Source organism: Heptranchias perlo, chromosome 32 (genome assembly GCF_035084215.1).
Source record: "Heptranchias perlo isolate sHepPer1 chromosome 32, sHepPer1.hap1, whole genome shotgun sequence".
Classification (NCBI taxonomy): domain Eukaryota; kingdom Metazoa; phylum Chordata; class Chondrichthyes; order Hexanchiformes; family Hexanchidae; genus Heptranchias; species Heptranchias perlo.
In genome coordinates this window covers 13,794,824-13,808,085 of record NC_090356.1, presented here as the reverse complement: position 1 = coordinate 13,808,085, position 13,262 = coordinate 13,794,824, and the positions used below count along the sequence as shown (strand labels likewise).

At 41.5% G+C, this 13,262-nt stretch overlaps 1 protein-coding gene across 3 annotated transcripts in view; it reads left to right on the top strand.

Moving 5' to 3' along the window:
* Window positions 1-338: 338 nt before the first annotated feature.
* The window catches only part of LOC137301046 (guanine nucleotide-binding protein G(I)/G(S)/G(T) subunit beta-1), a 60,481-nt gene continuing 47,557 nt past the window's right edge, over window positions 339-13,262 (top strand). The window contains exon 1 of one of the 3 annotated variants that reach the window (XM_067970427.1): window positions 339-414. The gene's annotated coding sequence lies outside the window, so the exon portion shown is untranslated. Of the gene's footprint in view, window positions 415-903; window positions 1,286-13,262 lie in introns of those variants that run through there. The other 2 variants (XM_067970428.1, XM_067970426.1) reach the window with 2 other exon arrangements.

Genomic DNA, 13,262 nt, shown 5'->3' with positions numbered 1-13,262 from the left:
TAATGTCTCCTTATGTGGCTCGGTGTCAAATTTTGTTTGATAACGTTCTTGTCAAGCGCCTTGGGACATTTTACTACATTAAAGGCGTTCTATTAATGCAGGTTGTTGTTGTTAGTGCATGGTTGATTGCTTGGGTTGGCTCTGATGACATACCGTATCAGTGATCACGTAACCTGGAGACTCTAGCTCCCTCTGAAATTGGGAGTACTGCGAACTGCAACGTGCAAACTGGCAATACATGATGAGTGTCACCTCTCCAGAGAGTTCAGTTGTGTAAAACACCACCAACGTATCTCAACACCCTCCAGATCCTCAACTGGGTGCACTTGCCACAGAGGGTTCAACCCATCAATCCCAGTGGTGTCAACTAACGACACATTCTCAAGGTTGATCTGAGGAGTCAGGCTCACGCTGGTAAGTAAATCTAATAAATGCAAAGATTAATTATGTGTCTGTCTTTGATTTGGGTTTATCACTGGAAGCTATTTTAGACTCTGTGGAAAATGTGCTGTGTGCTACGTGCTATTTACTTGAAGAGCTGAAACACTGCGCCGTTATCTTTATCAGAGTGCATATGAACATAGAGCAGAAAGAAAATATTTTCAAGAAACAAAGCTGTATACAGTCCTCATTAGGACTCTGGAGTACGTTACACTGAAAATAAATACACTTCTGCTCCTACTTTAACTTGTACCTGTGCTGTAGACTAGAGGGCGCTGCAACAGTCGGCGGGTTGGAATCTGGAGGCACGTGGCCGGTCCCCTTTCCCCCTCCCCCTTGACGAAAGGGTGGCGCGCGCGCGCGCACACACTGCTGATTCCCGTCAATGGGCGCGGCGCGAAGTGCGCGCGGACGAGCGAGAGCGTGGGGTTTCCCGAGCGCCCAGTGCAGGGGCAGTGCTGTACCGCGCCCATCCGCTTCTCGCCGTGTCTGAGCGAGAGGGGGGGGAACGAGCGAGAGAGAGTGTCTGTCTCCATCTAATGGCCGAGGGGAGCTGCGCTTCGTCCGGCTGAGGAGACGGTACAGAGTTGAAACCGGGTGGGGGAACGAGAGAGAGAGAGGGGAGGAAGAAAAAAAACCCAGCAGAACGATCCGAGTAGAAGAGAGAGAGAGAGAAAAAAAACACAAAAATTTAAAAACAAAATCCGGCTGTTTACAGTCGGCCCGAAATCCGACCGTTTAGACGGCAGCGAGCTGGGGAAAAGAGCAGGAGCCTCCAAACAAATAACGCCAAACCGAGGGCTGTGAGAATTCAATGATACTGGCAGGGAGCGAGAAGCTGTAGGTAAGGCGGGTACAAGCCAACCGACTCCTATCGTTTGAAAACTGCGAGCGGATAAATAGCCCGAAAATAAGCGCCGTTTGTGTGTGTGTGTGTGCGCGGGGGGGAAGGAGCAGGAAGAAAGGGGGAAGTAACACGTTTGGCGAGTGAGGGCTGATTAGGATCGGGACGGGGATGTTTGATGTGTTTTTTTTAAAAAGGGGCAAAACGTGTCCGTTGCGGCAGTGTGGCAATATCCGATCTAATTCCCGGGTTTAGCCGAGTGTTGTTGGAATTGTTTGGTAATCTTAATTTCTGTTCGGTAAAACCGAGAGAGATTTTGGGAACCGTTTGTCTTCCTTGTAATAATGAATGAGTTCCTCAATCTGGGCCCACACTCCAAACCTGCACAAATATGGCGTTGAATTTTTTTTCTCTCTCTTATTCCAAGAGTAATGACGGTAAATGGGTGCAAATCCTGGAGTTTAGGTAAAATACTCGACGGATTTGAGTTCTTGACCCATTTCATAGCAATCTCGCTGCCTGTGAAATCGCCAAATGTGCTATTTATAATTTGCAAGACTATTTTCATGTAAGTGATTGTATTGGGGGCACCTCCTTATTTCTTGCAGGGCTGGGTTTGAGGGAGTGAAATTCGACCATGCTGAAGATTTGCTTTCATAGAATTAATGTTGCGTCGCCTACGGGTTTTTGACTTTTGCCAATAAAGTGCAGCAGTCATTTTTTTCTGACAATGTCTATTATCGGCAAGGAAACATATAATTACTGATCAACCACAGTGGCATACTAAGACTATTTGGTAATCCCTTTTCCTATAATCTTTCTCCATTTGTTTTTAATGAAAGAGAAACTCATGTCTTAGTCTGTTTTTTACCTTTTCCCCATTCCCCCTGTTTTTACCTTATTCAACAATAGCTTGTCCATGTAATGTGATGCATATGATTTAAAATGAAAATTTTTACATCTACGTGCTACACAATAGTTAAAATATGTGCAGCCAAGAGATTTGTTCCTTAGAGCACCGAGTTAACATTTTATGACGAGTAATGGAAAATTGAACAGGTGGGGTTGTGCTTATATTTGAACTAATCCTTTCTATCACTGAAATGATATTTTTCTAACTAGTATCCTGGTATATATGATGCACATTAGGGAAGGAATGGTTCTTGAAATTTAAGTTAGGGATCACGGTCTATAATACAAGTGCAAGGAGTGAAGACAAGCTGTGATGCAACACTGTTAGTCTTCACAAAACCCTGTCTGATGCATGTACTGTTTGTACAATACTTTTTTAATGCATGCTCAAGATGGTGAAATTGTAAAAGAAGTAATGCCTTAATAGAGACACTATGTAATTTTGGACCACCCCTTCCAGTAGAGAGAGAGAGAGAGAGAGATGTATGTAATCATAAATGGTGGTACAAATTCAAAGGTCAGCTGGCTGTTTTTCTTCATTCCTCACTCCCTTAGGTGCACCACTCTCCACTCTTGACTGAAAGGGTGGCTAAGTGATCTCCGGCATCTGCCTGTGGTTCTGTAAATGTGCACTTGTATATGCACAGAGGTAGCAGTGATTTATTACCCCAGTCTGTAATCTTTGTTGAGAATGTTTCTGATAATATGGATAACATACGAATTAAGAGCAGGCGTAGGCCATTTGGCCGCTTGAGCCTGCTCTGCCATTTAATAAGATCACGGCTGATCTGATTGCGACCTCAACCCTCCTTTCCCATCTACCTGCTATAACCTTTGACTCCCTTGTTAATCAGGAATCTAACTCAGTCTTAAAAATATTCAGTGACCCTGCCTCCACCGCTTTCTGGGGAAGGGAGTTCCACAGACTCACGACCCTCTGAGAAAAAAATTCTCCTCATCTCCGTCTTAAATGGGCGACCCCTTATTTTTAAACTGTGGCCCCTAGTTCTAGTCTCTCCCACAAGGGGAAACATCCTCTCGGCATCTACCCCTTCTAGTCCCCTCAGGATCTTATATGTTTCAGTAAGATCACCTCTCATTCTTCTAAACTCCAGTGTATACAGGCCCAACTTGTCCAACCTTTCCTCATAAGATAACCCCCTCATACCAGGAATCAGTCGAGAGAACCTTCTCTGAACTGCCTCCAAAGCAATTATGTCCTTTCTTAAATAAGGAGACCAAAACTGCACACAGTATTCTAGATGTGGTCTCACCAATGCCCTGTACAACTGTAGCAAAACAACTCTACTTTTATATTCCATTCCCCTTGCAATAAATGACAACATTCCATTTGCCTTCCTAATTACTTGCTGTACCTGCACACTAACTTTTTGTGATTCATGTACTAGGACACCCAGGTCCCACTATACCTCAGAGTTCTGCAATCTCTCTCCATTTAAATAATATACTGCTTTTCTATTCCTCCTGCCAAAGTGGACAAGTTCACATTTTCCCACATTATACTCCATCTGCCAAATTTTTGCCCACTCGACTTAACCTATCTATAACACTAACTCATCGTGAAATGTATTTGCAAACCTATAAGTATGTATATATATCTGCAGATAATTGTATACATTAGTATTGAGCATTGTATACCTTTTAATCTCAAAGAATGGCAAGGCATTAACTGAATCATTGTCTGAACATTGTACAAGATTCCTAACATTTTAGAAACTTTTCTCTTCTGGTAGAATTAGTTTTAAATATTGCTCTGTACTTGACTTTTCTATGGGCACTCACTTAACAAAATGTGTTAAGATATATTTTTCTTAGTGCAGATGGAGATTTACCCCATAACTGGGACATTATGCCAGTTATGGACAGTGAAACAAGCCCCCGGCCTACAGTTTAGTAGTGAAGCTAGCATTGTGGCTGATATATTGCAGAATGCATGCAGTATTTAGAGTCATAGTTATACAGCACGGATAGAGGCCCTTCGGCCCATCGTGTCCACGCCTGCCATCAAGCCCTGTCTACTCTAATCCCATATTCCAGCATTTGGTCCGTAGCCTTGTATGCTATGGCATTTCAAGTGCTCATCCAAATGCTTCTTGAATGTTGTGAGGGTTCCTGCCTCCACAACCCTTTCAGGCAGTGAGTTCCAGACTCCAACCACCCTCTGGGTGAAAAAGTTCTTTCTCAAATCCCCTCTAAACCTCCCGCCTTTTACCTTGAATCTATGTCCCCTTGTTATAGAACCCTCAACGAAGGGAAAAAGCTCCTTAGTATCCATCCTATCTGTGCCCCTCATAATTTTGTACACCTCAATCATGTCCCCCCTCAGCCTCCTCTGCTCCAAGGAAAACAAACCCAATCTTCCCAGTCTCTCTTCATAGCTGAAGCGCTCCAGCCCTGGTAACATCCTGGTGAATCTCCTCTGCACCCTCTCCAAAGCGATCACATCCTTCCTGTAGTGTGGCGACCAGAACTGCACACAGTACTCCAGCTGTGGCCTAACCAGTGTTTTATACAGCTCCATCATAACCTCCTTGCTCTTATATTCTATGCCTCGGCTAATAAAGGCAAGTATCCCATATGCCTTCTTTACCACCTTATCTACCTGTTCCGCCGCCTTCAGGGATCTGTGAACTTGCACACCAAGATCCCTCTGACCCTCTGTCTTGCCTAGGGTCCTCCCATTCATTGTGTATTCCCTTGCCTTGTTAGTCCCTCCAAAGTGCATCACCTCGCACTTTTCCGGGTTAAATTCCATTTGCCACTGTTCCACCCATCTGACCAACCCATCTATATCGTCCTGCAGACTGAGGCTATCCTCCTCGCTATTTACCACCCTACCAATCTTTGTATCATCAGCGAACTTACTGATCATACCTTTTACATTCATATCCAAGTCATTAATGTGGACCACAAACAGCAAGGGACCCAGCACCGATCCCTGTGGTACCCCACTGGCCACAGGCTTCCAGTCACAAAAACAACCTTCGACCATCACCCTCTGCCTTCTGCCACTAAGCCAGTTTTGTATCCAAAGTGCCAAGGCACCCTGGATTCCATGGGCTCGTACCTTCTTGACCAGTCTCCTGTGGGGGACTTTATCGAAGGCCTTACTGAAATCCATGTATACCACATCCACTGCGTTACCCTCATCCACACGCCTAGTCACCCCCTCAAAAAATTCAATCAAATTAGTCAGACATGATCTTCCCTTGACAAAGCCATGTTGACGATCCCTGATTAATCCTTGCTTCTCCAAGTGGAGACTAATTTTGTCCTTCAGAATTTTTTCCAATAATTTTCCTACCACTGATGTTAGGCTCACTGGCCTGTAGTTCCCCGGTTTTTCCCTACTCCCCTTCTTAAATAATGGTACTACATTAGCGGTTCTCCAGTCCTCTGGCACATCCCCTGTGGCCAGAGAGGTTCTGAATATATGTGTCAGAGCCCCCGCAATCTCCTCCTTTGCCTCACACAGTAGCCTGGGATACATTTCGTCCGGGCCTGGGGATTTATCCATTTTTAGGCCTGCTAAAACCGCCAATACCTCCTCCCGCTCGATGTTAATATGTTCGAGTATATCACAGTCCCCCTGCCGTATTTCTATGTCTACATCGTCCTTCTCCATAGTGAAAACAGATGCAAAAAATTCATTTAGAACCCCTCCTACATCTGCCGGCTCCACACACAGATTGCCATTTTTGTCCCTAATGGGCCCTATTTTTTCCCTAGTCATCCTCTTACCCTCAATATACTTATAAAACATCTTAGGATTTTCCTTTATTTTGCTCGCCAGTGTTATTTCATGGCCCCTCCTTGATCTCCTAATTTCTTTTTTAAGTATCCCCCTGCACTTTTTGTACTCCTCTAGAGCTTCCTCCGTCTTTAGCCTTTTGTATCTGCCAAAAGCCCTCCTTTTTTTCCTAATCCATTCTCGTATATCCCCTGACATCCAAGGTTCCCTGGAGTTCTTGGAACCACCCTTGACCTTTACGGGAACATGTTGCCATTGTATGGTCTCAATCTCCCTTCTGAAAGACTCCCATTGCTCCGATGCGGATTTTCCTACAAGCAGCTGATCCCAGTCCATTTTGGCCAGATCCTGCCTTATCCTATTAAAATCGGCCTTCCCCCAATTTAGAACCTTTATTTCCGGCCCCTCCCTGTCCTTTTCCATGACCACCTTAAATCTCACCGAATTATGGTCACTGTCACCAAAGTGCTCACCTACTAGCACTTCTTCCACTTGGCCGGCCACATTCCCTAGAATTAGGTCCAGTACCGCCCCCTCTCTTGTAGGACTTTCTACATGCTGGCTCAAAAAGCTCTCCTGGATGCACGTTAAGAATTTTGTACCCTCTAAGCCTTTTACACTCTGAGTATCCCAGTTAATATTGGGGAAGTTGAAATCCCCCACTATTATTACCCTATTATTTGCACAATTTTCTGAGATTTGCCTACATATCTGTTCCTCTATCTCCCCCTGACTGTTTGGGGGCCTATAGTACACTCCCATCAAAGTGCTTGCCCCCTTTTTGTTTTTAAGCTCCACCCATATGGCCTCATTAGAGGAACCTGCTAATATATCATCCCTCCTTATGACAGTAATTGATTCTTTAATTAATATTGCGACCCCTCCTCTTATACCTCCCCCTCTGTCTCGCCTGAAGATTCTGTACCCCGGAATATTGAGCTGCCAGTCTTGCCCCTCCCTCAACCATGTAAATTTAATAAATTACCTGTCATGGATCTAACTGTTAACATCTCTCCCTCCCCAAGAAAATCTTGGTATTCTGTTTAATAAGTAATTAGGCACTACTTGTATAATCTACATGATTAGAAATTTTAAATGAGATTTGTTGGATAAATGCTCAAGCTATGGTATGAGTAGCCTCGGTAATTGAAATTTGTTGTTCATGGAATTACTCAAAAGTTTTGATATACTAAGACTTAGCGCAAACTACTTTTATTGCAGTGTTGATTTGCCAAAAATGGAATGGAAACTATTCAGCCCCCCATCTTGGCCAAGATTTTGTGCAGTATAGTGATCGTTTTCTGGAAGTTTGTTCTTTGTAAGAGTTTAACTCAAGTTTTGAATATTTAAATTAAGTTCTGCACTGAGTATTCTGTTATAGTGTACTTCCTACAACTGTTTAATTCTTTATACTGGTGAGAAAGTGTGCTGTTAAGACTGTTTGCAATTATTTTTGGTAGCTGTGAAGGGTGTCCATCTTTGCACATATGGTATTACTAATATTTGTGTTCATTGCCCACAAAGTGTGCTTTAGATATTACTTACACGCACTGTTCATTTACTTTATCTAGATGTTAGTGCTCAACTGTAGTAACTTTTGTGTTCAAATCAAGTATATGTACCTAACTGCATTATGGGTAGATGTATACTTGACAGAGCACATTTAACTTTTTTTTTTAAAAACTTCCTTTTCATACCATTATCCCCCTTTCCTTTTGTGAAGATGCTGTCACCCTTAACAGCCCTTTTAATACCTCATCCTAGTGACCATGTTTCATGTATGAGCGAAAATGGTGAGTGGTTGGCTATTCAACCACATGTGGCATCACACAAGCCCCCCCCCCCCCAGTGATGACTTCTCCTGGTCCCACTTACATGTACCTTCGAGTGTGATCATTGATTTCTTTTTCTCCTTATCACAGTATGTTACTTATTTTTGCTCAATAACAGATGACTTGGAGTTTGCCCAAGAACATGAAGTGCGTGGGTTCTGATACCCAGGAGTGTTCAACTGGTTTATAAGCAGCTTCTGAACCCTGAGACGCTGTTACAGCCTCAAACCTATATTTGTCATTTTTCCCCCATTTATATAATTAACTTATTTTTTGATTAATGTGCTTTGATGTTTAGGTCTTACCATTAATATTCATGTTTTCATTATTACTCTGCATAATTCCCATTTTGTATCCAGGAGGCTGACAAGGTGACTTGTTGAGGCTTTTCCTTATGATCTTTAACCAACCATTAGGAAGTATGCTAGAATGGTTCAAGATTATGTATGCCTTGATATTATGCCCCTTTCTCCCTTTTTACATTTGGGTTACATCATCTCCATGCCATACGGGTTAAGGTCATAGGAACAGGAGTAGGCAATTCAGCCCCCCCCCCCCCATTCAATTAGATCATGGCCAATCAGTACTTCCATTTACCCGCCCTTTGATCCATGTCTCTTGATACCCTTTCCTAATAAAAATCTGTCGATCTTGGTCTCAAAAATTTCAATTGACCCAGCAGCCACAGCCTTTTGGGAGAGAATTCCAGATTTCCATTATTCTTTTTGTGGAAAAGTGCTTCCTGGATGATCTCGCTTTAATTTTAACCCTTTAATCCCTGGTATCATTCTGGCAAATCTGCGCTGTGTTCCCTCCAAGGCCAATATCACCTTCCTGAGGTGCGGTACCCAAAACTGAGCGCAGTGCTTCAGATGGGGTCTGACCAGGGCTCTGTTCAATTGAAGGATAACTTCCTCCTCTTTGTATTGCAGCCCCCCTGAGATAGAAGCCAACATTCCATTAGTCTTTTTGATTACTATTTGTACCTGTGTACTAGCTTTTAGTGATGTGACCTAAATCCTATTCCTCCTTCACAGTTCCTAGTCTCACCATATGTTGCCTACTAAATATTTAGTAAAATATATACCTAATTCTGTTAGGCAGACATGTAGCTTTTAATCCAGATTACATGAAATAATTCGCAAAGATGTGATTTCAAACTGATCCTGTTTTCAGAATCACCATTACAGTAAATCACGTTTACAAGCAGTGCTGTTATCCTACTTTGTAAGTCTCCATTTCCTTTGAATGTGTATTAGTTTTAAGAAGCTGAGTATTATGGAATAATTTGTTGTATGTACAGATGCCCTTGTTTTTCTCTGGGCCTCTTGTGACAGGGGAGATATTTTTCCGCCTGAATCAGGGAGGTGATTAACTCAGCTTGTTAGTGCAGTGCTTCCATTGGGACCAGGCGAGCTATTGTCAGTGGCACTGCTTCTCCCAACAGGCAGGAAATGGATGGCTATTCCAGGCTAACTAATGTCTGCGTGCCATTATTTAAAACTATTTAAGACCATTTATGTGGTGTAGCACTAATGCATTGATGGGATTGTATTGTGCAGTTGCTCAACTTGCATATAAGCAGGAGATGATGCAGACTGAAGCATATTAAGTCATAAACAAAGGTGTCAGATACTGTGACAGTTACAACTTTAAAATACACAAGAATTAGAAATTTCACTCAAATTCTTGTGAATTCAGGTTTCTCATTTCTGATCTATAAAGTGGCAGTTCATTAACAGTCTTATTGTCTAGATCACATTCTTTGCAAATTAAAATTTGTTTGCCATTGACATAACCGGTTTGACTATGAATTGCACCGTACCTTTTAAAAATAGATTTGGTTTGTCAGAATAAAATGTAGTTTGAATGAAAAGACTAATGAGAAAGAAAGGAAACTAACCAAAAGAGACTGGGAGAGGAAGGGAAATGAGGAAAATTCTCCCTTCAACCAAAAATGAAGCTGGTGGTAAAGAGGTTGCTGACCACTTTAATACAATGCGCAATGAACCACAGAGCTGGGGTTTTGATTTCTTCCTCTGCTGATGTCCAGTCTTGGCTGGTTCTTTGCGCACAGTACTAAAGTGAGTGATATAGTGAATTTTAGCAGACGAAGCATGAAAGGCATTGATGCCCATTAAGGCAGGCTAAACAACCCATTTTTTTTTGTGGGTTATTTGATTCTGTATAAGTTAATTTGCATTTCAGGAATAACCATTTGAAAGTGCTTTGATGGAAATTATCTTTTGGTTTTCCCCTATTAATCTTTTTGGTAGATATATTTACAATTTTTAATGTTTGACTTTTTTGCTAAATTGCTATTTATTTCTTTTGCATCAAAGTATGAGATTGAATAACTCCTGGTTAAGCAGGAACTGTCTCAATTCCTCTTCACCTTGAAATTCTGGAGCCAATTGTAATACCCGCAAGGAGTTTTTATTCTTAGGATTATGGACAATACTGGGATGGAATATATTTATTGCCTGTTTGTAGTTGCCCTGAGGGCATTGAGTCAACCATGTAATTTGGGACTGGAGTCACATGCAGGCCAGACCAGATAGGGGTGGCAGGTTCCTTTTCGATGAATGACATTAGTGAACAATCTGGCAGCTTTCATGATGCTAGCTCACATAACAAGATTTATTGAATTCAATTTCACTATTAATCATGGTGAGATTTGAACTCCAGACCTCTGGGTTGCTAGTCCAGCACTATAACCACTAAATGTACCTGTAAACGTATGTATCTCTGCTGACTGGCTCCAGCTGATAGTGAAATTCCGAATGTTGGGAAAAAAGCTGGAGTAGTTGGTGCTTTTCTAATAGGAAACGTTTAACGGCAGTACAGTAGGCCAGTGGTTTTCCAATTTTTCAATGTGAGAAATTCTTTGCAAATATTGATATACTCACAGCAGTCGGCTACATATTGTGACACTACTGGGGATCTTCTGTTCTAACTTCTAAAAGACAGTGATAGCTCCCTAAAATAAAGCAGTGATACTCTTGCTGGAAATGTTTTACTATCAAAATACTGCCCTGGTGAGTTGACAAATTGAAATCTGATGACCTCTGTTCACCTGGGATCCCCTTAGGGTCTAGGCATCTGTTTGAAAATCTCTGTTGCATGCTACCATAAGGGATTTTTTTTAACATTTTAAGTTCAAAAAGTCAACTCCATATTTGCTGTAGTTACATTGCAGCTGACATATAGTAGTGATGGTACAGTATCACCTCTGGTGGTCTTGTAACTTTTGCAAACTGATTTCTCATAGATTTTTTAAAAAACTTTCCCGATAGTGGACAAGCAATATAACAGGGCCATTCAACTTGGCACCACACCATGTGGGTAGGGGGAGGTTAAACTAGGAATACTTGAGGCTGACATTGGGTGCAAAATTAATGCAGAAAAGTGTTCCATTCTTCAGTGACAGCCATCGTTTTGAGCACAAAAATCCCAAAATAGGCATTGCGAACACTAATCGTATTCTCCAAAATCAGACCCCATCAAGCTCTTCCCTGCCAACAACCCCCCCCACCTCTGCTGAAGTGATTTCCTTGTTTTCCCCCTTCCTTCGTCCTCCACCTTGATCCACTTAACCCCCCACAATCTTCCAACACTGTTTGATTTGATATCTTGTCTTTACTTTCTGCATGCAATGCCACAGGAGTTCAACCAGTGGTTTTAAAAAGTTCCTTAATACAGTTGATTACTCCTACTGTTGAAATTATTTTCTTTTCATTGTGTTGAAATTTAAGTTCTGACCTCTGTGTTGATATTGCTGCCATTTAATTCAGATTGCCAGAGACTGACTCTCTTAGTCAGCTGCTAGTGTTTACTGTGCTAAATCCTTATCCCAGCAGTAGACTTGTAGAACCAGATTTCCATACAAGCATCAGTATTACACACCAGGCAGAGAGAAAATCTGGTCATCTGATTGGCTATCTTAAATTTAAACTAACCTCCCCACTGTTAACATTCTGAGACTGTTGTTAAAACTGAGTTTGGCTTGCATTTAAGTTATTTTTGACCAAACAGAATATCTGCATTCAGCATTTCATACATAATTTCCACTTTTCTCCCTTTGAAGGTTCCATTGGTGGCATCACCCTCCAGTACCTCACTAAGCTAGCTGTTCTCTTAATGTGTAAACCTGGACATGCTATCTATGTAAACCTTAACTTATTTTAAGTACAATTTAGACAAGTAATGAGAGAGATTATATTTTTTTTGAGGGGGGACGAGGGAGATAGTAATCCAGTCTCCAATATCATTTATAATTGGAGTATTTGGAATACTGGGGCAGGAAATGGTTATCATTTCAACCTCTTAAAATTGTTCTAGCCATAGCATTCTGCATATAAAGTAGCCATTTTGTGTTTTTCTAAGGACATGGAAAGCTTAGACGTTACGTTAATCAGAAGTATAAAAAAGCCTACAGTTAGTGTATTAGGTTGTCCACCTGTTCTCATTTGACTTACTATAGGTAAACATTTCTTGTAAATACAAGTGGGCAGATCTTAGCCTCAGCACCGGTGGCTATGGTGAGGTGTGGCCTTTAAGGCTGAAAACCCTGAGGATGATCTGTCAGTTATCTGATTGCCCATGAGACACAGGACATTCTGTAAAGCAAGGCTTGAACCAACTTTCTAGTTGTATTTTAATGAGTTTATGACACTGTTTTTCAGCCATCTTTAGGAGTCTTAAATTTACCTTGAATGCAGAAGGATGTGTGTATTTAGTTTTGAGGCTGTTCGTGTGCTTATGTGAAAATGCAGGTGGTGTTCTAGGTTTAATTTGTGTAGGAATTATAGCTTGAGGGACCAGCCTTGCCAAAACCCTCTAAGGACTATAGAAGTGTTCTGCAGTGCGTTAAAATATTACTACATTAGCATTTGGGTTCATGCAGAAAATACTGATTAAAAATCTTTGTTTTCCTTTCATAAAGACTGTTGGGTTGTGCATGGTTTCGAAGGAAGCATTTTCATGCAAAGTTGTTTTGAAGTCCCCTTAGTGTGAATTGATGTCATGTATCTATCTAGATGTGATAGGTGTGGCTTCCTTGAAACTGTACAAAAGAAAAACAGCACTCTTTGCCTCCTAAAATGCATTTACTGAGACTGAAACACATTTACATCCCACTGCAGATATGGTATCTGATCAAATCTGATCTGATTATTGTTATAAATATGAAGTAACTGCTTAAAATCTGAAATAAAAAATTCTGGAAAGATGCAGCTGGGATGCTGTTAATTTCTTTTCTGTTGCTGACCTGCGTTTTTTGATCTATTTAGCTTTCTGTCTCTTGTCTTATATGATCATTGCACTATATAGGAACGTTGAAAGTGTTCGCATGGTTCTTAAGAATTATCGTCTAAATAAGCTTTAAAGAGCTTTACAGTAACAGCAGTGAAAACTGTTAAACTGGTTCAGAATACTTTGGTATTGGGAATGGGCTCTGGGT